Source organism: Alexandromys fortis, unplaced genomic scaffold (assembly GCF_014885135.2).
Source record: "Alexandromys fortis isolate MF-2015 unplaced genomic scaffold, M_Fortis_MF-2015_v1.1 scaffold_210, whole genome shotgun sequence".
NCBI classification, from domain to species: Eukaryota; Metazoa; Chordata; class Mammalia; order Rodentia; family Cricetidae; genus Alexandromys; species Alexandromys fortis.
Genome location: NW_026068101.1, coordinates 1723180 through 1741917, shown reverse-complemented (window position 1 = coordinate 1741917; position 18738 = coordinate 1723180).

The window sequence follows — 18738 nt, the reverse complement described above, 5'->3', positions numbered from 1 at the left end:
ACCCATTAAGCAGCCCTTGCCCATTCCACTGCTTTCCTACCCCAAACTGCCAAAGCCCATATTACTATAAACAAAATTGATAAGTGTTTTGAAATCTGTGGTAGCTGGTTTCTCCATTGAGGCAATAAGCCAAATCAAGTTGAATCAAAAGTCCAGGTTTAATTAGCAAAGCATTTCCAGGTTATCTCAGGGAAATGGAGGAGGAGAAATTATAGCATGGATCTAGGGGCTATGTTTTAAATACCGTGTAGGTATGGTCTTGAGTAGCTCCAGGGGAAATGCTGACCCTTTGGTGGGTTTTCTGAGGGCAGGGTTTGGATTGGGAGGAGTGGGGTCAAGAGTTCCCAGCTGGAACATCTGGGTGGAGTTTAGAATGGGGCCTGGGTTGGAGATTCCCAACAAAAATCCTAGTCAGGCCTATTACAGCAATACCCAGTCCCTGGTACCAACTTCTGTCTTAGGGTTTTTATTGCTGTGAAGAGACACATGGAAACTTTTATTTAAAAAAAAAATTTTAATTGGGCTGGCTTACAGTTTCAGAGGTTCAGTCATTAACATCATGATGAGGAGATGTCTTGACCAGAAGATAGCAGGAAGTCAACTGTTTGTCACACTGAGGGACGCTAGAGCAAAAGAGACCTCAAAGTCCACCCCCATAGTGGCACACTTCCTCCAACAAGGCCATACCTCCTAATAGTGTCACTCCCTTTGGGAGCATTTTTCTTTCAAACCACCACACTTACCTAAAGCATTCCTTAGTTTAATGGCCAGAAATGATAGAAAGCCATCAAAGAATCGGGAGGTAGACCCACAGAGGTGAGAGGGTAAGTATGAGAGTCTAAGAGCTGAGCAAAAACACACCCCTGCCCATAGCTCAAAGAATGGTCTTAAATGTAAATGTCTAACAAATGAATATAATAAAGTTAAATTCTTTCCCTACATCAAAATATACAACGGAAAAGAATTGTTATGAAATATCTGGACTTCTATAGAAATGTTTTAGAATCTTTTAAAGTATCCATTATATACAAATTACGGTTTGAGTATTGCTAACTGTTGACAGTAATCTCAGGCTTTGACTCTGTTTGTATGATTATAGTTGGTAGCAATGCTCTCCATGGGTGTGATTCTGTCTTCATCTCTGGTTGACTGGGATCACTTGCAGGTGTGCTCCACTGAGAACATCCCCAAGCAACAGGAACTTTCTCTGCTAAAGTGTGTATCCTACCAAGAGGCAGCAACAGGAACTTCCTCTCTAACGTGTGTATCCTACCAAAAGACAGCTCCCGTCCACACCAAATGAGACCTGACCTCTTGGCCCCAGTGTGGGACAGCTAAGAAGGGTTGGTTCCATTCCAGAACTTCCCCCATGTGGTTACTGAGGGCCTGGATGAAGCCTCACTGGGCTCAGCTTCTCCAGTACACCCTCCAGTTTTCCTCCCCTTCTCAAAGAGTTGTGCGCCTGCAGTCAGCTTCTCCAGTCAGAAGAGTTACCTAAGGAGAAAGGAAGCCTCAGTGTCCTACTGGAGGGGCACTGTCCTCCACTGGTATTGGGCCATTTACAAAATAATTCTAGAATGTATTACTTGTTGAAAAGCCAGGTCATTTTGTGCTGAAGAAGTTTTCATATTCTGGATTTGGCTGATCTAGCCCTGTATGCATTTCTTAGCTGATGTTTTCTGTAATCTGGTAGTATAGTGGCTTGATTAGAGCCGCCTCAACCCGATGAGCCTGGAATCCTGAAATCCTCTTACTTTCTTTTTACCTTGTAAAATTTATATACTGACTTCTGACGCTGAGAAAGGGGGAAAAAATCAAAGCTCCCAAGATCAGAAGGCATTACTATGACTTTGTGGGCCCTTTTCTGATCCACACCATCACAGATGACATATGCAACCCAAAGCCACGCCATATTCACACTCAGAGCTGGGGACAAAAGAGCATTTACCTTAAATACCGGGTCCCTTCCTCCCAGAGCAGAATTTGACCATCTTGTTCTCATCTCAAAAGGAAGCCAACACCATCTTTGTTACTAATTTTAAAAGCCATCCTGGCTTTCTTCTGTTAAACGGTTTGATTGTGGATCGCATTCTTTCACTGGCAGCTGGCGTGTTGTAAATCAATTAATCAACATGCATTTATCAAGCACCTGCTGTGTGATCAGTGTCGTTCTTGGAGTATTCATGCTGATGAAATTCTCTGTAAAACAATCAGGAAACTCTCTCTTGACTTCACTCTCCCCCTCCTCCCCACCCCCAATCCTCAGGCATGTGATCCAAAATCAAACAAATGCTCCATTTTTTGTATCCGTTGGCTGTTTTGAATGAACTGCACTCTGCTCTGCTCTGGGGAGAACTGATAACACCCTGAACAGTTACGATTTTTCTAAGGTAGTCAAATCAGTTTTATGTATATAGACCTTCTGCATAATTATGTTTTTTATAGGTTTCTCTTGAAGGGAAGCTGTTTGCTGTGATTTTTCCGTTAGTTTTCTATTTACTATTATTACAAACAACAAAAACCACCTTGCGCTGGCTCGTGCGGGGGGGGGGGGGAACTTGCTGGAAGGAAGTATAGCAGTTTCTCTCACAGATTTCAGATGAGAACTGAAAGGCAGAAGCCCAGTGGCTCTGAGGACCCTGTCTGCAGCCTAGAACAGTGTCCTCTCAGTTTGTCCCTTTGCTGAGACTACTGGCATGTACCAGCACCCCCAGATTAGTCATCAGATTTTTTAGTGACTACATGTTGAAATAATAACATTTTCATCATGCTGTTTAAACAAACTGATCCGTCTTACTTACTCTTTTTACTTTTGAAGAATTATAGCTGCGATTACTGGTTCTTCTTAAGGTCCATATGTAACACATGCTACATTTCTCTGCAATGGTGTCGGTTTGCAGCTACTGAGAATTTGTTCCTGAGCTGGGGCAGTTCTGCAAGGCAGAGTGGAAGACCTGACAGAACAGACGTCCTCCAAGGAGACACCTGTGCAATACGGGGGTGGGGAGATGGGGGGATAAAATCAGGTTTCCAGGGCAACATGATGTATGGAATTTGTGTGGACTCATTTTCAATTCTAGTTGTCTACCGCACTTCACACTCATTCCCACTAAGGATTATTGAAAGCTATAGTCCCAGACTTTAATGTTTGATGCTAAAACATATCCAGTCAGTATTCATTAGCAAAGCCCTGTCCCTGGGAACCTGGAGGTCTTGCAGCAAGGAGAGAGATAACAAACAGATGACCAAAGGCATAGCAATCAGGAATGGACAGATGTTGGGGGAGGGGGCTTAAGAACAAAGAGAACGAGAGGAAACTGTAGGCATTTCATCTGGACAACAGTGAAGGCTTGGTCAGGTGACCTTGAAGTAGTAGCTGGAATGAAGGGAAAGGACAAGTCATGTGAGTTAAGAAACACTAGTGTTTAGGGAGGTGAAATTATTTTAGTGTGTTTTGGGGTTCACAAAGGCAGCTTTAGTGGTAAAACCCAGAGAACATGGACAGACCAGAGAAGGCAGTTAGAGCAGGGAGTCAGAAGTGAGCCTTGGAGTAGCTGGGAACAAGCTCTTCCTCTGTGACATTGCTGCTCTGTCTGTTACTCTGCACCCCTTTCCTGTCGTACCTCCTCAGGAGTCGGGTAGCCGAAGGTAGAACCGCCTCCTCGCACTGCAGGCCCTGGTCTCTCTTGTTTCTAAGGGTATCCTCACCAATATATAAGTAAACAAACAAACAAACATTTAAAAGTAGGAGGGGCATCCTACCTACATTTTTTGCTATGACTCTTCAAATCATATAGGACGATCCAATATTTTGTTTCCTTTTTTCTCGTTGTAGTTAAATTAAAAAATTAACTCTTGCTTTATTTCTTTGCTTTATTGTATAAAAAAATAAAGGAAGTAAGACAAAAAATAAAAATATGAAGAAGTAGTTAAAAAGCTAGAACCATGATTTTCCTCCTGAGTTAATTGGAATCTTTAAAAAATTGTTCTATTTTATTTTACTTTATTTTATTTTATGAGTGTGGGTGATTTGCCTCCACATACATCTGTGTGCCCTGGGACTTGAGTCACAGATAGTTGTTAAGTTTCTATGTGGGTGATGAAAATCAAATCTGGGTCCTGTGAAAGGACAGCCACTACTCTTAACTGCTGAGCCATTTCTCTAGCCCCAATTAATTGGAATATTAAAATACACAAAGTGTGTGTGTGTGTCTGTGTCTGTGTGTGTGCACATTATTGTGTATTGTACATCATCCATGCACACAAATGTGTGAACCTATGCAGAGGCCAGAACAAAATGTCTGGTGTTCTCTCTACTTCTGTCTAACCTGTGATTTTGAGGTAGGTGCTCTCACTGAACCAGAAGCTCACTGTTTCAGCTAGGCTGACTGACCAGTGAGCTCTCTGGACCCATCAGCCTTGACACCCCAGTGCTGGGGTTTCAAGCATTCATGATCAAACCTAGCTTTTTACATGGGTGATAGAGATTTGCACACAGGTCTTTACCCTCACAAGGCAAGTGTTCTTGTTCACTGAGTCATCTCCCAGGCCCTGAAATTCTCCACAGTTTAACACACAAAGAAACCAACATCTGTAAAACTTAGTAACAACATGAATATGCACACATGTTCCTAAAGCTTACCATATACATAATTTATAAAATATCTACATACTAATTACAAGTTATACATGATCAGTATCACTTTTTTAAGATATTCTATTAATTTTTGAGAATTTCATACATGGTACAATGTACTATGGTCATACTTACAGTCCCAGTCCTCCCAACTCCTCTCATATCTGCCCCCAACTCCATGTCCTTTTTATTAATGGTCCACAGGTTTTGATTTGGGCTTCTCATATGCTCATGGGTATGGTTTCATCCCACGGGACTATATATAACTACACACTTTCAGCAGATAGCTTTTCTTTCCTTGGAGGCCATCAGCTAACAGTAGCTCCTCTACCAGGGACAAGATTTGTAAGCTCCTCCTCTCCATGTTGGAATATCTGCTAACTTGATCATATGCGGGCAACCACAAATGCTGCGAGTTCATGCATGTATCACTCCTCCCATGTCCTGAAACTTTTCATTCTAGTCCTCCCTGACCTCTTGTTGGAGAAGGGAGCTGCTTGTTCCTCTTGGCTGCTCAGAACCAAAATAATCACACAGAAACTGTTTAATTATATCACTGCTTGGCCCATTAGCTCTAGCTTCTTATTAGCTTATTTCTTACATCTTAATTTAACCCATCTCCATTAATCTGTGCATCACCACGAGGTCATGATCTATCAGCAAAGTTTCAACATGTCTATCTCCGGCGGTGTATCCATGGCATCTCTCCGACTGCCTTCTTCCTCCCAGCATTCAGTCCAGTTTTCTCCACCTACCTAAGTTCTGCCGTATCAACAGGCCAAGGCAGTTTCTTTATTTATTAACTAATAAAAGCAACACACAGACAGAAGGACCTCCCACACCAACCTCTGGTTCCTGTTGTCTTCCTGCCCTCTCTTCTCCAGGCATTTGTGGAAGGGTGTGATCTAGATTTACAGCTGAGTGCTTCACAAACACTTTTTCTCTAGACTTTGGCCAGTTGTGAGTTTTTCTGTTAACTGCCACCCAAAGAAACTTCTCTGAAGAGGTCTGCGGGCTGCATTAACAGATGAGTGTAGAGGTGTGTAGGCAGTTTGGTTCTGTGTCCACTAGCCAAATAGCAGAAGCTTCTAGGGTGTATGTGCTCTCCAGCCATGGGTTCTTGGCCAGATTCCAGGACCAGGCAAGTGTATCCTCCTACAGAGTAGGCCTTAAATCCAATTACAAAGTGACTGGTTACTCTCGTAACATCGGTCCACTCTTTTTTTTTTTTTTTCCCCCCCCCGAGACAGGGTTTCTCCGTAGCTTTTTGGTTCCTGTCCTGGGACTAACTCTTCTAGACCAGGCTGGCCTCGAACTCACAGAGATCTACCTGCCTCTGCCTTCCGAGTGCTGGGATTAAAGGCATGCGCCACCACCGCCCAGCTCATCAGTCCACTCTTGCACCAAGGTCCATCTCTTGTCACTTTTAAAGCTTTTTTCAAGTGTAATTTACCAATGACTTCATTGACTTACTGAAGCCATAAGAAAATATCAGTTTGGGCAGCTTGAACAGTAAAAACTTATCCTCATAGCTCTGGGAATTAGAAGATTATTGTGGCGCATGCTTGGTTTCTTCTGTGCATGTTTCTGGGTGCTGTGTGTCTAAATTTTCTCTTTTTTCAAGGATACCAGTCATTCTGATTAGGACTTCCCAAGTAGCCTCATTTTAGCCAAATTGCCTTCTTCAAGGCACTGTCTGCAAATGCCCTTTCTGAAGTACTAGAGCTAGGGTTTCAGCAAATGAATTGAAGGTACACAGATCAACCTTTAACACTATGATTTTACATAGAACTGTTAAGATGAGAAACCCAGGGTTACCGAAGAGGCAACAATGTGATAAGTTTCGACATGAGTGTGCTGGTGTTTCACCTTAGGCACAGCGACTACACTTACAACTACTAGTGGCTCCGAGAGTTAGAATAGCAACTGGCTAACTTTCTCTCTTTGCTGGTGACCCGGAACCCACCCCATCCACAGCGCCCTAACTAAAACACCCACACTAAGTTCCTTTCTTCTACTTCTGGTCAACCAGTTGTTAATCCCACCTCTGTGAGCCCAGGTTAATGTTAATTAAAGCAAATCAACATATCTTTACATAGTCAGCAAATGTAGCATGAACAAATGTAAGGAAGCTTTGCTTGGTTAAATTGGTTAAATAAATATTACACAACACACTGGTTAGGTTTTGTTTTTGTTTTTTTTTTTCTTTTCTTTCTTTTTTTAATCAAATTGACATAAACTAAGCTCATCTGGGAAGAGGAAACCCCAAATGAGAAAAGGCCTCCATGAGATATGCATGTAGGCAAGTCTGTGGGATATTTTCTTAATTAATTATTAATGTGGAAGGGCCCAGCTCATTGTTAGCGGCGCTAACCTCGGGTTGTATAAGGAAACAAACTGAACAGGACAGGGAGAACAAACCAGTAAACAGCATGCTTTCATGGTCCCTGCTACAGTTCCTGCCTCCAGGTTCCTGCCAGGACTTCTCTCAGTGCTGGGTAAAGACCTCAGGGTTGTAAGGTGAGATAAACTTTTTCTTCCCCAAGTTCCTTTTGACCCTGGTGTTTATCACAAAACAGGAACCAAACTAGGACAATGGAAATAAGAGGAAGTAATTGGTCTTCTGTGTTCCTAAGAGAGAGAAGTCCCTGTCTCGTGCAGGAGTTGAGGAAGGGGAGTCAGAAAACTACAAGGAGGTTTCACTAAAATAGGCTCATAGATCAATTAGACATTGCTTAATTTGTGCCAATATTCATGATAGTAGTGTCTAAAATATTGTTGAACTTTTCTGTCCTGCCAACCAACTCCCAAATAACCACACAGAAACTTATTATTAATTGTAAATGCTCAGCAGATAGCTCAGGCTTATTACTAACTAGCCCTTACAACTTCAATCAATCCATATTTCTTATCTATGCTCTACCATGTGACAGTACCTTTTTCCAGCACTGCATATTCATCCTCTGTTTCCTCTGCTTCTGGCTGGTGACTCTGCCCTCCTCTGCTTCTGGCTGGCGATGGCCCTCCTTCTTCCCAGTGTTCTCTCAGTCTGGCTCTCCCGCCTAACCTCTTTCTGCCTAGCTATTGGCCAGTTAGCTCTTCTTAAACCAATGAGAGAAAACTATCTTCACAGTGTACACAAAAGGATTGCCCCACAGCAGAGTACAGTCAACTGTTGTAGAAAGTGTCTATGAGCAAGTGGTCAGGAAGCAATATGTGATTCTTTTCATTTTTTCATTTCTCTAGTTAATACGATGAATTGCCCATCTTCTTTATTTCTCAAAAAACCACATCGCTAGTGAAAGCGTCCATACATATTGTACTTCCTTCCTTTATACTCCAATACTTGACAAAATACCTTGCTGTTTCTCCTTGCATTCTTTCTGCCTTTTGTTGCTCCAGGCGATACAAAATAGCTCATATAAGGCTTGAATTTTTTTCTGGGATGGAGAGAGTGAGGGAAGAGTGCAAGGTTGGTAAGACTTTTACATGGGATCCTGTGACTGGTTACAGAACCTAAGGGTGGCTATTATTTGTGGTAGGAACAAGATGGATTATACACCTGGCAAAGTTCTATTATGCAGTTGGTTGAATAAGTCTCGAGGACATGTCAATGAAATTCTCCAGAGTTCTTTTGTTTTAACGCCCCAAATATATAAAATATTAGTCTCAAAATAAAACAATGTAAATTCATTTGATTATAATTTAAAGTTACATATTATTACTTTAATATAGTAGAAATTTATTTCTAACATAATAAGCTATAAATGAAAAAATATAAAAGTCTCAAATATAAGACGGTCTCTACAGAGTGGTAATAGCTTCTTTTTAAAAAGATTTGATTGTTATTTATGTGTATATATGTTTTGTCTATAGGTATGTGTATAACATGTGCATTCCTGGTACCTATGAAAGCTATAAAAAAGGCCCTGGATCTCTGGAACTGGAGTTACAGATGATTGTGAGCTGCCACGTGGGTACTAGAACCACGTGGGTTCTCTGCAAGAGCTCTTAACCACCGCGCATCTCTCCGGCCTTAGCTATAACAGTTTCCCTTCAAACTGTAAAGTAAATTTCACTGCCTGCTCCCGGGAAGCTTTCAATGTCACTCCCAGGGATAGCATTCCGAGGTTATTGGCAAGTTGCCCTCTCCCCGGAGAAGGTGGTTGTGCAGTCTTTGTGGTTTCTGTGGCTCACACTGTGATAGTTACATCAGATTTACGTTAATAAATTATGCTCACACTACTCATACGGCCTGACATGGGAGTAAACTCCCAAGTCTACTAATTACATTAGGAAGAAGAAGATTGCTTTCCATTAAAAGGTGAAATGCTTTTTATAACACTTAACGCTTCTTCCAACTCTCCTTGCTGTGTAAACTACATCCTGGAGAATGTGTGGCGCTATATTTAGCTAGGATGTGATGAGACCACCTCCTGCAAGGGTACGAGTGGCTTCTTGACAACTCTTTTGTTTTGCCAATGAATACTTTGTCTTAAACATTAAAATGCCACGGTCTTCATAATGGTCACAGCTTAACTAGAAGTGACTTGGAAACACAATTTGTTTAAAAAATTTAGCAGGCTAAAGGCAATATGCTCTCTTGGTTTGGATTCTGGAACGAAGAGAGAATATTAGTGGAGACCTGGTAATCCCTGCAGCCTGTCATTCAGTTAATAATGACATATAGATGGTAATTGCCTCTCTCTGACAAGGGTACCCTGGCTGAACAAGATGTCCCCTTAGGGGGTACTGGGAAGAGGCTATGCAGGGATTCTGCGCTCTCTTTTGCCATTTCCTGCTAATGTAAAAAGACTGAGAAATAAGAGGGCTTCAAGTGAGCTGTTGAGAAAGTTCTTAACTAGAGAGGAATTCCCCAAGTTAGGATTACATATATTCACGGAGTGATTATAAGTCTAAAAGTGATACTTTAAAAGCATGTTGTTATGGAAACAAAACACATGTGTAAATGGAAATGATGACTGTAACGCTAAATGAGACCTCGTCTAAAGCGCTTTTGAAATTGAAATTCTGTGTGTTAAGTATTTGGAAACTTCCAATGGGCGCACCGAGGATGCTGTTGAGCCCTCAGGATTGGCACGTGTTCTTATGGTGCCAATGGATGAAGTTGGATGACTGTTTTCTGTTGCTTGCTTTGTTTCTGATTCTTTTCATTCTGAGATCACCATGTCATTTTACTTTTTTTGCTTGTTTTGTTTTGTTTTGTTTTTCGAGACAGGGTTTCTCTGCATAACAGTCCTGGCTGTCCTGGAGCACACTTTCTAGACCAGGCTGGTCTTGAACTCACTGACATCCTTCTGCCTCTGCCTCTGCCTCCTGAGTGCCGGGATTAAAGGTGTGTGCCACCACCGCCCGGCCACTTTGTCATTTTAAATACTTTCTTAAACTCATAGATTTATAGTTTCAGTTTCAGAGTTTTAGAGAAATTTCAAGACTCTTAAAAAAGGCTGCCCTGCAGTTTGTTATCTGCTTCAATATACGTTCCCATCCTCTGTTCAGAGATGCCCCTCAGAAGATGGGCCCAGTACTCTGCTCCAGTCAAATACGGTACCTTCTTCCTCTGAACATACTACCAAAGCGGGAAAATGCAAACCGACCGGAACAAAGAGGAAACCCTGGAGTCTAAAGAGGAGGAGAGAGCTCAGCAATCCGGCCCCAGGAGCAGGGAGGCCCATCCAGGTGCACTGAGAGTCTCGTAGGAGTTCTTCCTGCACTCTGAAAAACTGGATTTTGTCCTCAAATGCGAAACTAATACAAAAGAGGGAGACAGGAAACACATTGGGGACTTGGCAAGAACCCCCAAATTAGGGAACCCTGCCCCTTCCTCTCAGTTTTGTTGTCCCTACTAAACTAGTGAAAATTCATACCTGCAGCAAAGCACTACCCAGTGGGATGCAGGGGTGAGGCGGCCATGGTGAGAGCCTATAGGATGGACAAAGTTGAGGTCTGTTGCTAAGAAACAGAAGTTACAAGGGCAAGTGAGATCTCTGATGTTGGTGACTGGTTTATGAAATCCCCAGGTATAAAACTGGCAAAGATCCAGCTGAGGTCTGAAGGGAATTGTATCATCAGGGAACCGCAGCTTGGAAACAAGCTTGTGGCTGTTTATAGCTGAGGGCTACCCAGGCTCCAGAAAGGTTGGTTGGTGACATAGCGTGGTACTGGTATGTAATGGGCAGGGATGGTTTACTTTTCAGATGTGTAGACTCATGGCAACAAGACTGAGTCACAAAGCACTTACTTCAGTGTTAGGGAAGAAAATTTAGACAGCATTTGTGTTATAAGACCACAAGGAGCCCAAACTTCAGCTGCCAAGAGGAACAGCGTACACCCCAGGATTCCGGTGTTAGTGCGATACAGTCGCTGGATGAGCCTGTATTGTTTCGTTGGATGATGAACTGTTGCATTAAATTCAGCAAGGGGTTTTTTTTGAATTGCATATATGAAAAAGCAAGGTGTGGATGAGGACAGTGAATTGTGGTAGACATCTGTAATCGCGGGACTCAGGAAGCTGAGGCAGAAGAATAGCCACGAGCTTCAAGCCAGCCTGGGCTCCAGCGTGAAACTCTATCTTAAAATATAAAGCAAAACCAACAACAGTAAAAGGTACTACTGCAGCACGCTACGATGTCCGTGTCTTTCTTCATTTGGCTGGTGTCGGCCCTTTTTCTCTCCCAGCCCTAGAACAGCTCTTCCCGTGAACATATGCCACAAACCCACCTGATCCTAGCTCTCCCTTCCCCAGATGCTGACTGGGGATTGAACATGTGGTCCAAGCAGGATCTTGAGAGTCCTTCTCTGGAACTCATAAAGAGACACAAGGGAGAAAGAGGACTCTCTCAAAGATTCTCAAAGAAGATGATGCGAGCCTGGAGTTGTGGACTGTCTACTTCCCTGGCAGCTTGGAAGATGGAAGAAAACGAGGTCATGCACTGAGGAGACTGAGCAGATACTCTGGAAAAGACAGCAAGACCTGATGATGTAACTTCCACCTAGGCTCAAATGCTAGATCCATCCAGGAACTTCATTCATTCATTCATTCTTGCATGCATTCACTCATTCATTCTTCTTCTCTTTTTTTGAAACAGGGTTTCTCTGTGTAGCCCTGACTGTCCTGGAACAGGCTTTGTAGACCAGGCTGGCCTTGAACTCACAGATCTATCTTCCTCTGCCTCCCAATTCATTCTTATTCTCATTCCTATGTTTATTCTCCCTCTGTCTGTTCCTCCCTCCCTCCCCTTTCCTCTCTATCCCTCCTTTCTCCCCCTTTTCATTTCCTCCCTGCCTGCCTATTCCTCTCTTTGCAGCATAGATTGAGTTACATTTTCCTTTTATTTCAACAGAAATAGTCTCTATTTCTGGTTTTCTATGCTTTCAGTAATACCTGTGTTTTTTTCCTTTTAGTAATACCTGTTTACTATAACAGACATTTGGAACATGTAGACAAGTATAAAATAAAAGGGAAACCACCAATATACTTTCTTATACTTCCAGGAGAAACAGGTTAGCATTTAGAGTTCTTCAGAACTTTAATTGCTTGTTTGTAATTATTACAATATAGATTTATTTCATATACCTATGATCATAATAAATCTATTCTATATAGTTCTGATCATAATGAATATTCGAGTTTATATGGTATCTTCTTAAAATTTATTTCCAGACAGATCTTCTCTGTTTAGCCCTAGCTTGTCTTGGAACTCATTCTGTAGACAGAAATCTGCCTGCCTCTGCCTCCTGTCTGTTGGGATTAAAGGTGTGTTCAACTACCACCTATATGGTGTTTTTTATTTTATTTTATTTTTTATGGTGTTTTTTAAACATTAATATTTTCCATATTCTTAAATTACCTCTAAAGTAAATTTTCTTAAGTTTTCTCTAATATTTAAGTAACTTTAAAATATTAAAACCATTTTTGAACTGTATCTCTGATAATTATTTTGAGAAATCTAACTATTGGGCTCAAATATTTGAACATTTAAAGGTATTTAGCATATTTTAGACATAATTATCAATTTAGGTGAACCCAGCTATTCACATATGAGAAACTAGACCTTCATGGGTAACTAGATTAATTTAATCAAATAAATAGAGTTAAACAAGAGAAAAACAAATAAGACATCATCAGGCCTTCAAAGAACCATTCCTTGGAAGAAGAAAAGCTATCCAGAATTACACCAAAATTAAAACTTGATTAGATTATAGATTTCTGTGAATTTGAGGCCAGCCTGATCTACATGATAAATTCCAGGACAGCCAGGGCTACATAGTGAGACCTGTAGTGATATTTCATTTGTATTTTAATAAAAGTTTGCCTGAAGATTAGAAAAGCAAAACAGCCAGCCATTGGATCTCATCTTTTCCTCAGTCCTAAATGGTGATACTGACTCCAGGAATCCTCAGAATGAGACTCTCTGAGAGCTGTCTCCTCTCATCTTATATTTTTCTCTAGGGCTAGGATGAAAGGCGTGCAACACTACTGCCCAGTTTCTATAGCAAACTAGTGTCGCTACTGGGATTAAAGGTGTGTGTCACCACTGCCTGGTCTATAAGGCTGACCAGTGGGGCTGTTTTACTCTCTGATCTTTAGGCAAGCTTTATTTATTAAAATACAGATGAAATATCACTACAGAGACCCTATCCAAAATACAATATATAAGTATATATATATATTTAATATATGTGTCTCTATAAAGTAAAAGAACACAAGCTATAATTGATAGCTGTTTTTAATGGCGAGGAACTAATTTTTGTTGTTTAAATTAAATAATTTCTCTTACTTTGTGATGACAGCCTTGGCTTACTGGGAGAGATTAGGACAAACAAGAAAACAAAACATTTGCCTAAACTTAATGGCAATGGAATGGGAGAAGAAAGGATGAATCTGAGACTTTGGAAAGAAATGAAAAGGTTTAGAGGTAGGGCCTGAGTATAGAGCAGTGATTCCAACCTTTCTAGCACTGCAGCCCTTTCATACAATTCCTCATGTTGTAGTGATCCCCGGCCATGAAATTATCTTCACGCTACTTCAGAACTTTAATTTTGATACTGTCATGAATCATAATGTAAATACCTGATACGTTGGATGTCTGGTATGTGACCAGAGGGTTGGTTGACCCTCAAGGGATCGTGACCCACAGGTTGAGAACCTCTGGTCTTTCTGACTTGAACCCCTCAGAATGATTCACAGCTGAGAATGGGGTACTCTCTTCCCCCATCTCTTTACTTAGCTCCTACCTGTCTGCATCTGGATTCCTAAAGCAAAGCCCTCCATGGGTTGGATCTGGGACTCAGATGGAAAGCAGTTACCCAGCTTGTCCAAGGCCCTGGGTTCAGTCTCTAGCCCTGCTACCCCCAGCACCCTCAGTAAAAGAAAAACACAAAGATCACTGTAGCTGGTGAAAAACTGTGCTCAATTTTTGTATATAGAGAGAAATAATGTGGGCCTGTGTATAGGAAGCCCTATGGTTTGTATCTGAAAAGACAAAGTGAAGACCGATATCTGTTGCCCACAAGAATGCAAGGAACTTCTTTACATTACCTCCTTACCTCGGGAAGAAACAGTGTACCCTGAGCTGCTCTTGTGGTGACTGATACATGCCATATGCTCACCAAACATTTGCTGGCTGAATAAATGAGCTATGTGCCCATCCGCTCATCTTAAAGCTGGCGACAAAACTGAACTGTGCCATCTTATTTTGAAGGCAAGAATAAGGAAGCAGGAAAAGATTTAAATGTATTCGAATGGTTTTCCATCCTATTATCTGCCAGCATAGAATTACTCTTTAAATCAGTTTTTAAGTTAGCATTCAAAGTAATGGATTTCCCTGTAGCATTTTCATACTTGTATGTAATTATACTTTTTAGTCTACCCCCTCCGTTGGCTCCTCCCAGTCCTCTCTCCCTTCTTGCTGGTCCAAATACTTCTCCTTTCTTGATGCTTTCATGTTACAAGATTCTGTCATCACCACTCCCCTCCCCATCCTTAAGATCTTTTCCATTTTAAGGTCTCTTTCCACTGTCATGACCTCCACAAACACATAAATGTTGTGTAACTAAAGGAGGTCCTCAAGAACCCATAATAAAGAATAACAAATGTTTATCGGCGATCACTTACAATAGAAGGCCTCTGCGTACCTCTGCTCTGTGGGTGCTGGGGTTGAGAACGGAACACCGGCCACCAGTGGAGTGAAAGGACAAAAGGGGGGCAAGCAAATTCCTGTCTGTGCTTAGAGTACCTCAGACCAGACCCTCAGGGTCTGGTATCTAAAAGGCTATTGGCTGAGTGAATTCCCACCACACACATACACACTCACAATACTAGAGCAGTTGATGTGGGAGTGTCATATATCAATCTGTTGATTTCATTGGTTAAACAATAAAGAAACTGCTTGGCCCTGATAGGTTAAAACATAGGTGGGAGGAGTAAACAGAACAGAATGCTGGGAGGAAGAGGAAGTGAGCTCAGAGACGCCATAGCTCAGCTCTTGGGGGGGGCACACGTGATGAAGCTCCGACCCAGGTTGGACGTAGGCTAGAATCTTCCCGGTAAGCGCACCTTGGGGTGCTTACACACATTATTAGAAATGGGCTAGTCCAGGTGCGAGAGTTAGCCGAGAAGAGGCTAGATATAATGGGCCAAGCAGTGCTTAAATGAATACAGTTTGTGTGTTGTTATTTCGGGGCATAAGCTAGCCAGGTGGCCGTGGTACTGGGGACACAGCCCCGCCACTCCAATTACAACAAGCAGTGGTTCTCAATCTGTGGGTCACGACCTATTTGGGGGTCAAACATGACCCTTTCATAGGGTCACATATCAGATCCTGCATATCAGATATTTATAGCACAATTCATAAAAGTAGCAAAATTACAGTTGTGAAGTAGCAACGAAAATAATTTCATGGTTGGGGATCACCACAATATGAGGAACTGTATTAAAGAGCCACAGCATTAGAGAGGTTGTGAACCACTGCTCTAGAGTCTCAGTATGGAAGAAACCAGGTGCTCTTTGTTTTTCTGAGTCTGGCTTATCTTATTTAACATAGTGATACCTAGTTCTCCCCACCTTCTTCCAACTGTCATCATTTCCTCTGTCATTTCATCAGTCTGCTGCTGTTGTTGTTTGGCATTTGTTGTCATAGTTAATAGTCTGTTACTAAATCCAAACCCATAAAGATTTTTTCCTATTTCATTTAGAGAGTTTTATAGCTCTTACATTTAGGTCTTTCGCTCATTTTGTTTAAAAATAAAAAACATAATATGAGAACAGGGGTCCAATATTACTCTTTGGCATAAAAATATACAGTTGTTCAAATTTCATATTTCTTGAAAAGATTATTCATATCCAGAATGAATTATTTTGGCACCTTAAAACAAGCAATTGGGGCTAGGCATTGGTGGTGCACGCTTTTAATCCCAGCACTTGGGAGGCATAGGCAGGCAGATCTCTGTGAGTTCGAGGTCAGCCTGGTCTACAAGAGCTAGTTCCAGGTCAGGCTCCAAAGCTATAGCAAAACCCTGTCTCTAAAAAAGCAAAAAACAAAACAAAAACAAAAACAAACAAACAAACAAAAAGCAGTTAGAACTAGTGATATAACTCAGTGGCTAAAGGCACCTACCTCCAAGTCTGATGACCTGAGTTCAGTCTTCAGACCAATACGGTAGAAGGAGAGACTCCTCCAATCGTCCCCTCACCTCCACACATGTGCTGTGGCATATGCACCCTCAAAACACGAAATAAAAAATCACTTGGCCATAGCTGCATAGGCTTATTTCTGAAGTCTTATTTCTAGTCCACCTTGGTGATAAGTTTTGAGATTGAGTCGTAGGAGTCCTTTGACTTTGACTTGTCTTTGCAAGACGATTTTTGCTGTTTTGGGTCATTTGAGTTTGATATAAAATTTGAGTAGTGGTTCTTTTATTTCTTTAATAAAAAGTTATGTTCCTGACATACTGCAGATCATGTAGGTGTAGGCAGTCAGGCATCTTTCCCACTCATAAATTTGACATATCTTCTCCTTTATTTTGATTTTTCATTCCTTTTAGTAGTGTTTACAGCATTAGAATTATTGTGCTTCTCATTGGTTACATTTGCCATTGGCATTTTGTTCTCTTGATGCTACTGTAAGTAGAATCCATTGTTTTAATTTCTTTAGAGATTGTAGGTAATTTAGTAACACAGTTGAGTTTTATGTATTGGCCTTTTGATTTAGAGTTTAGCTAAACTTGCTTATTAGCTCTGACAGTTTTAGGATTATGTCATCTACACACAGAGGTAACTTTACTACTTTATTTCCTGATTGCATGCCTCTTTCTTGCATGAGCTGTCTTTCTAGAGCGCCCAGTGGGGTGCTGAATAGAAGTGACAAGAGCAGCTGTCCTTTCTTCTGTTACTCCTGGTGAAGCAGAAATGCTCTCAGCTTTTAATTACAGAGAATGATGCTGACTGTGAATTTTCACACATGGCCTTCAACAAATAGAAGCTTCTATTTGTAGATTGTTAAGTGTTTTGTCATGAAAGGATGTTTTTTGTTTGGTTGATTAGGATATCAGTCTGTAGCCTAGGTTATCCTAGAACTCAGCATATAGCCCAGGCTGACCTCTAATGCATAGTGATCTTCCTGTCTTAGCTTCTCAAATGCTGTGTTTCCAAGTACGTGACACCATGTCAAGCTTGCACGGATTCTGTTGATGTTTAGCCTCTCTAGTGTTCCTTGAATAAGGCCTACTTGTTTGTTCATGGCATGTAACTTCTTCAATGTGTGGTTGGATTAATTTACTAGTATTCTGCTGAGTGCATTTGCATACATCTCCAGAAGAGATATTAATCTGTAGTTCCCTTGTAATGTCTTTGGCTTTGAGTTATGGAACTTCATCCTCTGAGCATGATACAGTTGCCAACTTAGAAGCAGATCAGTAACGAGTCTTTCTCTGTCCCTCCAGCTCCCAAATAATGACACAGAAACTTCTTATAAATTATGAAAATTAGGCCTTAGCTTAGGCTTGTCCCACTAGCTCTTATAGCTTAAATTACCCATTTATATTAATCTACATGTTGACTTGTGGTTTTTTACCTTTTTTTCATTCTGTTTGTCTGACTCCCTCAATGTCTTGTTAGCATCTCCTCTGCACCTTGATTATCACCTCCTACTTGCTCTCTCTATGCCCAGAAGTCCTGCCTATACTTCCTGACAAGCAATTGGTTGTTCAGCTTTTTATTACACCAATCACAGCAATCCATTTTCACACAGCTTACCAATGTCCCCTGTGATTACCTGTGTGAACATGCCCCCACAATTGCACACATTCCTTTGTGAAAGGTAGAGAGGAGCCCATGGACATACATCCTGCCACTCAGGTTTGATACATGAGCAGTAAGCAAGAGCTAGGTGGGAAGGGTTCTTCAGTGTTGTTGCTATCCATAAGTTGCCTGTGCTCCTGTCAGTAGCCTTGAATCGTGTAGACTTGTTCCTTTGGTTTGTTATTGGTGCTGTATCTGGCAAAAAGAGCTGTTTGTTCATGTTTTCACAGAATAAGCAACACAACACTGATATCAAGGTAACATGAGATTCTTGGGGTTCTTGCCTGTTTTGGAATAGCTCAAAGATTGGTGTTATTGCTTGGTAGAAAGCAATAACAATCTGGGTCTAGTTTTCTTTTTTTTTCTGGGAAACTTTTGAGTATCCATTTAGTTCCTTTTGTTGCATTAGTTGTAGTAGAAAATGTTACTCCTTCTTGAAGTGATTTTGAGAGTATGTGTGTTTCTAGGAATTTGTCTATTTCTTTTAGGTTATAAATTTCTTTCTTCCTTTCTTTCTTTCTTTCTTTCTTTCTTTCCTTCCTTCCTTCCTTCCTTCCTTCTCCCCCCCACCCTTTTCAATGCCTCACAGAGTCCAGGTCATCCTCAAAATTGCTTTGTAGTAGAAGATTGTTTGTAGAGACTACTCATCCATTTCTCAACTTCTCAGACCCAAATAATCACACAGAATCTATATTAATTAAAACGCCACTTGGCCAATGGTTTATGCATATTTTTAGCTAGTTCTTACATCTTGAATTAACCCATTTCTATTATTTTGTAT